At 33.2% G+C, this 13622-nt stretch overlaps 1 pseudogene; it reads right to left on the bottom strand.

Moving 5' to 3' along the window:
* Window positions 1–5872: 5872 nt before the first annotated feature.
* On the bottom strand, window positions 5873–5989 carry LOC145246912 (5S ribosomal RNA; annotated as a pseudogene).
* Between the last annotated feature and the right edge of the window lie 7633 nt (window positions 5990–13622).

The raw sequence follows: 13622 nt of genomic DNA, 5'->3' as shown, positions 1-13622 counted from the left end.
ATGTTACTTTTATGTTTTTACTTAATTGCATGTTACTTTTATGTTTTTTTATTTAATTGCATGTTACTTTTATGTTTTTACTAAATTGCATGTTACTTTTATGTTTTTTATGTAATTGCATATTACTTTTATGTTTTTACTTAATTGCATGTTACTTTTATGTTTTTATTTAATTGCATGTTACTTTTATGTTTTTACTTAATTGCATGTTACTTTTATGTTTTTACTTTATTGCATGTTACTTTTATGTTTTTACTTAATTGCATGTTACTTTTATGTTTTTACTTTATTGCATGTTACTTTTATGTTTTTACTTAATTGCATGTTACTTGTATGTTTTTTATTTAATTGCATGTTACTTTTATGTTTTTACTTAATTGTATGTTACTTTTATGTTTTTACTTAATTGCATGTTACTTTTATGTTTTTACTTAATTGCATGTTACTTTTATGTTTTTATTTAATTGCATGTTACTTTTATGTTTTTACTTAATTGCATGTTACTTGTATGTTTTTTATTTAATTGCATGTTACTTTTATGTTTTTACTTAATTTTATGTTACTTTTATGTTTTTAATTAATTGTCATGTTACTTTTATGTTTTTACTTAATTGCATGTTACTTTTATGTTTTTACTTTATTGCATGTTACTTTTATGTTTTTACTTTATTGCATGTTACTTTTATGTATTTACTTAATTGCATGTTACTTTTATGTTTTTACTTAATTGCATGTTACTTTTATGTTTTTACTTAATTGCATGTTACTTTTATGTTTTTACTTTATTGCATGTTACTTTTATGTTTTTACTTAATTGCATGTTACTTTTATGTTTTTACTTCATTGCATGTTACTTTTATGTTTTTACTTTATTGCATGTTACTTTTATGTTTTTACTTTATTGCATGTTACTTTTATGTTTTTACTTTATTGCATGTTACTTGTATGTTTTTATTTAATTGCATGTTACTTTTATGTTTTTATTTAATTGCATGTTACTTTTATGTTTTTATTTAATTGCATGTTACTTTTATGTTTTTACTTCATTGCATGTTACTTTTATGTTTTTACTTTATTGCATGTTACTTGTATGTTTTTTATTTAATTGCATGTTACTTTTATGTTTTTACTTTATTGCATGTTACTTTTATGTTTTTACTTTATTGCATGTTACTTTTATGTTTTTACTTAATTGCATGTTTTTTTTTGTTTAATTGCATGTTACTTTTATGTTTTTACTTAATTGCATGTTACTTTTATGTTTTTATTTAATTGCATGTTACTTTTATGTTTTTATTTAATTGCATGTTACTTTTATGTTTTTACTTAATTGCATGTTACTTTTATGTTATTACTTAATTGTCATGTTACTGTAATGATTATATCCAAAATTTACAAAAATCATAAGGTAGAAAAAGTTATTTAAAAAAAACATTTTGGGGCGAAAATTAGCGAAAATGAAAATATTTGGCGAGAAAAAACACCAGAGAATTCCAAGGAGGGGGGCGTAAATAGTCTGTTACTATTGCTTATTTGTTGATACATTGTGTGTTAACAATCATAAATATGTTCTATTTGCCTTGTTTTGGCACAACTGAGTTACCTTGCTATTATATCACGTGTTGAAAAACAAGATGGCGAGGGTTTTTTTACGATAAAGATCTGAAACCAGTGTTTTTTACCAATGCGGTATTATTTAAGTACTTCTGGCATACTAATTAAGTAGATATCATTGCTTTTGGTTGAAATTGTTTTTTTTGTTGTTTTTGTTTTGTTTTGTTTTGTTTTGTTTTTAATCGATTTTTTTTTTCGTTTTTCAACTTTCGCTGTTATAGCATAGTATCACTCATCTTTCTGCTTTTGCTTAGATGTAATTTTAGGTCCAGGAATGAAAGTGAGTTCTGGGAGCTTATCAAGGTAAAGAGGTTCCTCAAAGAAAGAACCATTTATTTCAACCGATGGAAAATGGGTATTTGACTGTTCGTGGATTTGTATCACTTTGGTATGTATTTACTACAAAAACAAAAGAACAGATTGGCCAGAAGAAACTCGTCTTATAAAGTTAATTTTTAACGAGATAAATCAATACTTAGCAAGCAAGAATATCGTAGCGTTCCAGCAGAGTTTAATCTCTGCTAATGCATTTTTTAAAAGCAATCTCTTTTATATATTAATTTAACGACAGAATTCCTCTTTGATCATGGTTTTTCTATTTGCCTAAGACGGAATACCTCAGAATTTGAAATTGTAAAATTTTCAGAACTCTCTGATTTTCCTAAAATATTTCCTGCAGATATAAACCTATTAAGAATGTCGACGACAGTATAGATGCGTTGCCTGTTCACTTGTCATTGAAACCTTTAAAGATAAAAAGAAACATAATAAGGGCGGGAAATACATACTAGTGTTTGATCTGCAGACGACCATAAAAACAATATGGCGACCGGCACTATAAGTCGAACTAAAGTGGCTTTTACCAGATGATGAAAAACGACGGTTTTCTTTTTAAATACGAATCTTTGAAAAAAAAAAATAAAACAACATAATCTTACCCAACCCGCTGAGTTTCTATTTTTCTCTGTCTCTGATCTATTTGTTTAATCTGTGGCAATAACTGTCAGCATAGGGAGGGGCAGATTTGTTTACTAGGGTTAAAAAAAGAAGAAAACAGAATCTTAGAATAACAAAATAATGTTTCCTTGATGTGTTTACTTAGAAATTTGGTATTAATACAGTTACAGATGAAATCGATAACGATTTGAATTGCTTCAATAGAGCCTGCTTTCAATACGAACCCCAGTATCATATGATATCTATCTATCTATCTATCTATCTATCTTCTACGATTATATAAAAGGAACTTTGTATGTATGTATGTATGTATGTATGTATGTATGTATGTATGTATGTATGTATGTATGTGTATGAGGTCGTTCCCTATGGACTCGGAAACGACTGATCCGATTTATCTTTAATTTCACACGAAGGTACTTGATGCGTCTGGGAGTGTTCTTACTAAGGCTTTGTATAGGAATGCGTCTAGTTAGTATGGAAAATCGATAATCGATTAAAGAAGAAAGTTCGATTGTAAAGAAAGTTAAAAATTTTATACAACCAAATATCACAAGTGCATCTGAGAAGTTTTGTCACCGCACAAGGCTCAGCATATAAAATCAATAGTGGTTTCTTTGATAAGACAGGGGCGCGTTCGAAATTAATGTTTCTTTTTAGAGCACAATTGAACCATGATAAGTGAAACCAGTGAAGCAATTAGCTTTTATTTTTATGTTTTTTTTTTACATTTTCACCCCAAACAAGGCACATTGCCACTTTGATGTAGGGGGCTACTATTAGGGACACAGGCTACAGGGGTGCTAGGTGGGGAGTTGGGCAGCAAGATGTCGGTTCACATTACACTTAAACTTCTGCATGTCAGTACAGTTGGGGAAGCAGTAACCTGGCAGCGAGTTCCAAAGTCTAGTGGTTTGGGGGAAGAAATTACTGGAGTAGAAGACTCTCTTACATCTAGGGATCTCTACTGTGAAGGGGTGGGATTGTACTGCTTGTCGGGTTTGTCGGGGGTATTTACGTAGAGGGGGTACGTGCTTGCAGCTCGTCGGAACATACACCGTTAAAGTACTTGTAGAATAGTCAGAGGGATGCTACATTGCCTCGATGGGACAGAGGCTTAAGCTTGGATGATAGTTCATGACCTATTAGGTTGGCGACTCTCTTTTGAACCTTGTCTAGGAGTGAAGACCAGATGCAACGGCCCAATTATGACAACAATACTCCATACATGGGCGAATAGTGGCCTTATAGACGTACAGGATACTTTCAGGGGGCAGTAGCTTTTTGGCACGGTAGAGAGAACCTACCTTTTTCACAGCGGTCCTGGCAATACTCTCAATGTAATTGTTCCAACTCATGTTTCCAGTGAAGGTTATGCCGAGGAGTTTAAAAGATGTGTTTCAGATAAAGTGTCTTTGGCCATTGCTATTGGTGGTAGAGAAGGTTTCTTGTAATTATTGAAGGAAACAAGTTTAGTCTTGGCAGCATTGAATGTGACCATCCATTTTTGTCACCATTCCACTACAGATTGGAGGTCATCCTCTAGTGTTTCTGCCATTTCTTTAGATATGTAGTCATTTGTTTTCCTGCCGTATCTGTTATAGCTCGTGGTGTCATCAGCATATATACCCATCTCACAGACAATTTTGTCGGGGAGGTCATTTATGAATATTAGGAATAATAGAGGTCCAAGAATAGATCCCTGACGAACACCCGCATTTATATCATACTGTTTAGATGTACGATCATTAAGGACAATCTGGATTTTTCTCTTATCTAAGAAGGATTTAATTATGTTAAGTATTCTTCCAGTGAAACCGTATGATCTGATTTTCCTGAGACCTTCGTGCCATACCCTGTCAAAACCCTTAGATATATCTAGAGCTACCGCTCTACGCTCCCCTGCTTTGTCAAGTGAATGGTATATACGCTCAGAGATTACAGTTAGAATGTCTGCTGTGGAACGAGCTTGCCTAAATCCATATTGTTGGTCGGTAAGAAGTTTAGCGTCTGTAAGGTGATGGACTAGAGTTTGGTTAATTATGGAGATAATTATTTACAGATAATTTTATAAAATCAACACTAGATTCTCTGCAGTGCAATTTGTTGTGGACTAAGTTACTGCGGGGATTCCTGTGAATCTTCCTCTCGGTACACTAAACATTATACGTCCATCTTTTTCGGTGCCGACTTTGTTTCTCACCAGAGCACCTGGTGACCTTTGTCTTGTAGCGCCAACTCACGCACACTTCCTAATTTGCATATGTGCGTTTTTCGACTTCTGCCTTCACTGTTGCTGATATTTTCCCACGCGCTCATATCCATTATGTTACAGAATTGATATCTGTACAAATTGATAAACTAAAGAAAATGATTCATGCTTTTATAAAAGGCATTAAACAAATAATTGGCATAAAATAATTTAATTTTTACTCGAATGTTTTTTATTTATTTTATTTGTTTTTTTATTGATTTGTCACCACTGATCATGGTCCAGGGGTTAGACGAGGATAAGAGTCAAGTAGATTGTCAGTTAGGCGGTAATCGTCACCAAAAGAAGGAAATTATGAGTGAATGGACCGAAAAATATTAGGTTGTTCGGAAAATAACGACCATTTCAGGCGGTATATTTAAAAATAAGTTTTGATGGAATTGTTCTCGTAATTTAGACAAACAACGAAATAATTTATATACACATGTTCTATAATATTTTTATACGTAGGAGGTGCGTCCAATGAGTTTCTAGACTTTTTCATGTGGGCAGTTTTATTGATATTACGCATATGAAACTCTAGTCCCCTTCGAAGTAATCTCCACCGGCTGCAATACACTTATTGTACCGTTCCAACAACTTCTGGGTCGCTCCATGAAAGTTCTCTCGAACATGTCGATGACTTTCGTCATAGTTTCTTTCCTCTCCTAAGTTGTCTCATAACAACAGGTTTTTCTTCAGCTTAGGGAATAACCAAAAGTCATAGGGATCAAGGTCTGGGCTATAGAGAAGCTGAGGACTATTGATTCCCATCTTGATCAAATAGTCTGTGAAAAAGATGGATGTATGGACTGATGCATACGTACAAATCTTCTGCATCTTCGATTCCTATATGTATATATATATATCAAGCAGGCTCCTTCAGTCTTGGACAGATTATGGATACCCACGGAGGGTTGCTTGCGCGTGAAATTTTTGTGGCATGAGGTGCGCAATCTCCAACCACACTTCTCCTGGGACGACATTGTTAAATACCAGTGGCAAGTGAAGTACATGACGACTGGAAACAATGCCAAGATAAGCAGAGAGCACATACAGCACCTGGAATTCCCAAATAGTCACCCATCTCGTTCTAACCAAGCTCAACGTTGCTTAACTTCGGTGATCTGACAAGAACCGGTGTGTCAACGCGATTATGCCGTATATATATATATAGTCTTTGAAGTTTTTAACCTTTAAAACTATACAAAAAAATATTTTTATCATTCGTCAGAAAACCATCTAGTCAGTAAGTTATGTAATCACCTGCAATCACTGCATCAACTCGCTCTCGAATTTACTATAGTACCAATAATTTATTTTTCAAGGGATCATCAGTTGTTTACCATGAAACACTGTTTCGGGGATTTAAAAACAAAACAGTATATTACATCATGGCTCCCCAGCAGTGTTGATCAAACACCACCACCCTTAATCTTAGGAAGAAGACATGTTACAAACATTTGACCCATCTCCTATTCTTAATTGCAATTACTAACCTTTTCATACTATAAAAATGAATTTCTTACCTGTGTGATTCATCAATTTCCACATTTAAAATGGATTATATTTATTTGCTGTCCACTCAGCAAAATGTGGCACAAGGCCGGGAAGTGGTAACCCAGCAGGCTCCCCTAAAGGAGGGGCACTCCTGCAATTTTAAAAATTGCCTGAGTAACCCCGTCGGCATTCCCCGGTCGGGGCGCCTCAGGCAGCAAGCAATAAACTTGCCCCACCGGAAAGCCCGGTGGCAAGGCCTGGGAGGGTGGACCTCCTAGGTATTACCCAGGCGGTGTACCTCAGTCCAACAGGTGCTGGGCCGGTCTCCGGCCCCTCACCTGTTGGGCTGAGTGTCAAGTGACGGATCCTTGACTGGTACTATCCATTTGAAATGGATTATATTTATTTGCTGTCCACTCAGCAAAATGTGGCACAAGGCCGGAAAGTGGTAACCCAGCAGGCTCCCCTAAAGGAGGGGCACTCCTGCAATTTTAAAAATTGCCTGAGTGACCCCGTCGGCATTCCCCGGTCGGGGCGCCTCAGGCAGCAAGCAATAAACTTGCCCCACCGGAAAGCCCGGTGGCAAGGCCTGGCAGGGTGGACCTCCTAGGTATTACCCAGGCGGTGTACCTCAGTCCAACAGGTGCTGGGCCGGTCTCCGGCCCCTCACCTGCTGGGCTGAGTGTCAAGTGACGGATCCTTGACTGGTACTATCCATTTGAAATGGATTATATTTTTTTAATTTATCAGTCTTGTATTTATAAGATTTAGATTAATCCATTTAACTACTTATCACCCCCACTATGATTAGTATTTAGTGTATTTACATTCTTATTTAAAATGAGATATATAAAGGTTAAAAATATTTTTACATATATGCATTTTTTTTTATGTATTTATTTTTGTATATAACTTTATTATATGTAATTATAAATACATTTTATACATTGCTAATATAGTTTTGGATTTCCTTTATTAATATAATCTGGTTAATCTTAAACGATTCAAAAGCATCAGGATAACGAACAAATGCTTTATTTAACTATTTAAATATTTTATTTTTATCTTATTTTATTATATATATATATATATATATATATATATATATATATATATATATATATAAAATGATTACTTCATTTAATCACATAAATTAATATACGAACGTATAAATTTATGCGTAAACTTTAAGTATTTACTTCAACAATGCTTAATACGTAGCTAGAGGTAGGGCTGTGTAGCTTAATTGCCATATATATTTTATAACTTACTACTATATATATGTATATATATACATATATATATAGTTTAAATTTCTTAAAATCGGAGTTATCTGAATTTTCACAGAAGCCTTCCATATTCATTATTTCTAATTTTCGCATAAACTAAATACAGCTCACATTATCCACCTTAGCCCCTAGTAGACTTGTTTCAGAATTCATAATGATCGGCTAATAAGTTTATATATGAATTCTAATATGTTTAAGCATGAAAGAAGCTCATTCTTTAAGTAAGGCTCTCTATTTTTTAATTACAAACCTAAAACGTTGAAGAGCTACGAAGACGGGGGCGGTACAATTAAAACGACCGACCATTTATGTCCAGAATTTATTCTTCTACGTAGTAACCGCTATTCTCAATTCACTTTTACCAGCCTCGGTCGTAAAAGTCCAAAGTACGCTTTGTAACCAATCTTTGTCGCCACTCTGAATTCGACAAATTCATCTTCTAACTGTGCTGACTTCAACTACATCGGCTTCGTAAACGTTCAATAGACACCAATGACTGTTGATCGGTTCAGTTTTTCTGCGTAGAGGAATTTAGTGACACATCTCTGCTTCTAGGGTACGTCGATTACAGAGGTTTCCTCTTTGAATTTCACACCGTCAATATTTGCAACAGAGAGATGAAACTTTGAGGTCATAAATGCATAAGTTCAGTGATCATAATAATGCAATTTGTAATCCCCTCTGATCTGTTCGGGCAGAATAAAAAATAGGAAGCATTACCTTTTGAAGCGACCATCGTACACGTACCTCACTTTACATCTAATATATAAAAGGCTATATGTATGTCTGTCTGTTTGTCTGTCTGTCTCCATGTTTTCAAACCCTATTTCCTCCGAAACTAAAGTAGCAGAGCGGCGCTAGGGGCCTCAAAGGATTGGATTTTTATGAGCCGTTCTTTTATGTGTCTTTAGCCGGGTAAGACAGTTTTTAAAAGATCAAAAACGGGTTACAATTGAAAATAATCGTTATACATTTTATACATTCATCTTAGTTTATTTTTAATTTTTAATTTTAATCAGTTCATGTGCGTGTCACGTTGGTACAGTGATAATGTCACCAGCTTTGAATGTTACAGTTTTGTTTTCAGCTTCGATTCTAACTGATGGCATCAAAATACTTTTTTTGCGTTTGAAATCACGACTCTATAATAATATATACGAAATCTGGACAAATTAAAATATCATATTTAAGCGTATTTTACGACCGGGCATAGCCGGGCGCCCACATCACCGCTAGTAAATAGATATAAATATATGTGTACGTTGTACAAATAACAAATGTACGAATAACAAATATACGAATAACAAATGTACGAATAACAAATATACGAATAACAAATGTACAAATAATAAATGTACGAATAACAAATGTAGGATTAACAAATGTACTAATAACAAATGTACAAATAACAAATGTACGAATAACAAATGTAGGATTAACAAATATACGAATAACAAATGTACAAATAATAAATGTACGAATAACAAATGTAGGATTAACAAATGTACTAATAACAAATGTACTAATAACAAATGTACAAATAACAAATGTACAAATAACAAATGTACGAATAACAAATGTACAAATAACAAATGTACAAATAACAAATGTACGAATAACAAATGTACAAATAACAAATGTACAAATAACAAATGTACGAATAACAAATGTACAAATAACAAATGTACGAATAACAAATGTACAAATAACAAATGTACGAATAACAAATGTACGAATAACAAATGTACTAATAACAAATGTACGAATAACAAATGTACGAATAACAAATGTACGAATAGCAAAGAAAAATATTTCTTTCTATGATAATTTCACTCACCTTTCTATCCTGATTGTTTTTCTCTTTAAAACAAAGCCTTTTTTTTTTCTTCTGGTTCCCATGATTTTTATGCCGACAACCCTTCGTCTATCGACAAAAAAACAAAAATAGGTGCGGATGGGGTGCTTGTTCGGAATCATCTGAAAAGGTCAATCTCTTTATTCTTTTTTATCTCAAACATTGCTGACATTCGTAATTTCAGCGGGGGGGGGCGTATGCAGAAGATTTCGCGTTTACTATTTATGAATGTCTTGTTATTTGACTTTAAATTTTTTCATAAGATTATTATTTTATAGTGGACTTTATGTGTGTCTTTCTTTTAGTATTTTTTTTGCTGCTTTCGTGTCCTTGTCTTTGATCTTTCTAACGAAAAGAAATAGCCTTTGATCAATCTGCCGCGAATATGATTAAGGACACTTACAAAAACTGGACGGACTGGCATATATATATATATATATATATATATATATATATATATATATATATATATATATATATATATATATATATATATATATATATATATATATATATAAGTCACTTTGTGTGTGAGTGAGTTCCTTTCTGGTTCCGAAACGGCTGAGCCTATCTTTTGCAAATTTCACACGAAGCTAATTTATATGTCTGGCAGTGTTCTTAGATATGTTTTGTACAGAAATTCATCCGATAAGTATCGACAATCAAAAAAATCCGATCTTAAAAATAGTTTTTCTCTCTTATAGATAAAAAAAGAATTATTTTTACAGGGGAATATTTTACGTGACGCAGACAAAGGGAGATAATAAAATTTCAGCAAATCATTTCTTCTTAAAAAAAAAACAGACTTATTATAATCTGGAGATATAGCTGGTCAATCCCGGATGTACCTCATTATTTCATTTTCATTTTTTTTTTTTTTTCTTATTAAAGAGTTCAATTTACGATAAAAGAAAAAGTACCATTTAAAAACGCCGCAGATCATTTCTTTGTTTGCAGATTTTAAAACAAAACATTAGTCAGAAGTGACTTTTTCCTGGGAATTCATCATCAAGTCTAAATATCAGCTGACGTAATATTGTAAACAAACACAGACAGAATTTGATGAACGACATTATCATCATTATTTTTTTTTTATTTTTTTTTTTTTTGCGAATTGGTCCACTGGGCAAATTATTACTCGTAATTTATAATAATTAATATAGCATAAATCAAGATATTATGTTAAAGCGTACGACCGGGCAATATGTATATATTAGTGTTGGGACGATTTAGCGGAATCGGTAATCGAAAAAATCGGAATTTTGGGTTGTATCGGAATTGGTATTGGAATTAGTAATATTTGTGCCTATTTTCCGATGCCAAAACGATTCTTTTAATTATCTTTTTTATTTGATTTTCTTTAAAACAAAAACTTCTACTACTGGTAATAATATTTATATAATCAATATTTATTGATTTTAAACAACCAGTAAAACTAAAATCTCTAGATCACCCCATCACAAGTGTGTTTTTACGTTTGAGAAAATATATGCACATTTAACGTGTGCATTTCCGGTAATCGGGGAAAAGAACCATTTTGTTGTTAAATATTTAGAGATTTATGAAGAATTGGATTCGGAACGGGTAATTGTATCCGAATCGGGAAAAATACTGGAATCGTTCCGTCACTAATATATATATATAATATGCTAACAACTAAGTTCTTGTCGTTTGTTCTTTTCTTTAATCTACAGTTTATTAAAAGCAAATTAAGAACTAACAATTATTAAATCTATGATGTGTTCTCCATTCGGGTTCACAACTTTTTCCCAACGTCCAAGAGGATTTTCAATATCTTTTTCGGTTGAAATCATTTGATTTGGACTTGGCACAATAAAGTACAACAAATAAAATTTCAAAACAACATGAACTTAATTGCCAACCCAATATATTAACGCGTTTCATCAGGATATAGCGTCCTTTATAATTTCTATTAATGTGATGTGTTAAAGTCGAAACGTTGGTTAATCAACGTAAACTGCTTTTCATAGTTACATAATTACTAGTAGGACCCGGTACCCGGCCTTGCCCGGTGGAAGCCTGCCTCCCTCGCAAAAAAATAGTAAACTACGGTTGTTGGTGGTGGCCACTACTGTCCCTGAACAATTGCGAACACTGGCGACCGTGGCCGAAATGTAATAATCTGGCTTTCACTGCAGGTACTGTTTAATCTAAGAAAAGCAATTAAGGGAACGCGTAAATCAGTATGAATTAATAAAATTACGAAAAATGGTCCATTAGAATAATAATAGAAAGTAAAAACAGAAGTTTTAGCTTATCGCTATACATGAACTATGTAGAGTGATCGAAATCAGTGGTAGCAGTCTTAGCTGTTTCCTCTTCTTTTCGACTCTTCCACAAATAAATTAAATTCCAGTTTGATGTCGTCTTATATTAACGTGTAAAAACAAAACAGTTACGACTTTTTTTACTTCACTCTGAGTATTATCATGTTAAGAACGACGTCTGGAATATACATCCTAAACTCCCCGTGTTAAGAATGGTTTTCGGAATAAACATCCCAAACTCCCCATGTTAAGAACATATTCGGAATAGACACTACCAATCTCGCCATTTTAAGAACGGCGTTCGAAATGGACACCCCCAACATCCGCATGTGTAGAACCGCTGTCGGAGTAGACAACCGCCTTTTTGGGAGGCGGGGAGAATAATCCTCCCAAATTTTACCGTGATAATCGTTGTGAGCATCCCCACCCGCAAATGCGAAAATAAAATTGGGGGTTGCAGTGTTGGTAGCAGAGGAGTAGAATTGTTTATCAATCGTACGAACAAACCTGGTAGCCAGTGATCTCTAAAAGTACTTCTTTCCGCAAAATTATAATGGGATTTTCTTAATCAGCATAGTTGAAAACTTATACAAGTCGTTATCCTGCAAAAAATTGGGGAGGTGAACCTAATGTAATAATTACTCTCTCCCCACACCTATAATGTGAGGGAACTGTATTTTCCCCACCTCTAAAACGGACCTTGTGTATATGTCTGTCCTCTGCCATTAAATAAATATTTTTTTTATTATGATTATAGATTTTTGGCAATATTTAACTATTTAAATTATACGAAATCGAGTTTCATTTTGGCAAAACCTCCAAAATAAACTCTCCAGTTTTATGAACCTGAAGGAAAATAACAAAACACACAAACGCACACACACACACTCGGGCAGACAGAGAGAGAGAGAGAGTGAGAGAGAAAGAGTGAGAGAGAGAGAGAACACTGTTGTATTAAAAAAATTTCCTCTAATTTAAAAAAAGAAAATAAAAAATAAAAAACTTAAGGCATTGAACGGATTAAATGAGTGAATCCAAAAATAACTAAAAGTAGCAACTAACAGTTTTGGCAAATGTCAAAAGCTAGATAATATACTGTTCTACCTACCTGGATTTGTTGTTCGTTTCAGTTTATTCAATTGTATTTATTAAGTTCGAAAAACAATAACTGTTATTTATATTTTTAACGGAAACATGGAACAGTTCTCTAAGGAAATGTAAAGAACTGCTAACATCATAACCCTATTAATCGGTACATTTAGCAACGCACATATAACGGGCTCTGGTGACCTGTTAAACAAAATAAAATATCGAAATACATAATAAATCTAACATAGCTTACACAAAGTTTCTTTATACACTAATGTACCTTACAAAAAATGTTTTAAGCGTGCTATAGATTCACTTAAATGAAATAAACTTAGACTAACCTTTTCCCCCCAATACAATAATACAGATAATTAAATTTATCACCGATATGACTTATTTCCAATTTAATCATTCTTTCTGCAAACAAAAATTTGGACTCCCTATGAGGAACCCTCTTATGGGGGTGCTATCTTGTTTATTCCTAGAATTTTTAGAATCCGGTCCATTCAAATTTAGATTACCGATAAACGTAGAATATTTCAGATACATCGATGACATTCTCATTTTTCTTCCCGAAGACATACAAATAGAAGAATTAAAAAACAAATTAAATGCTGTAGAACCTTCATGGAACAGAATAAATAATTAGACATACTCATGAATCCGAAAGTAATTTACTATTGAAAGTACATCGTACAATCATACATAAAAACGACTACTTCACCTTTATTCAAACTATAACGACAGAATAAAATCTGGAATAATAATAGGCTTCTTTT

This window comes from Euprymna scolopes, chromosome 24, assembly GCF_053919585.1.
Source record: "Euprymna scolopes isolate OS-2025 chromosome 24, ASM5391958v1, whole genome shotgun sequence".
NCBI lineage: Eukaryota > Metazoa > Mollusca > Cephalopoda > Sepiida > Sepiolidae > Euprymna > Euprymna scolopes.
Note: the sequence above shows the minus strand (reverse complement) of the source record. Positions and strands in the feature narration are given on the sequence as shown.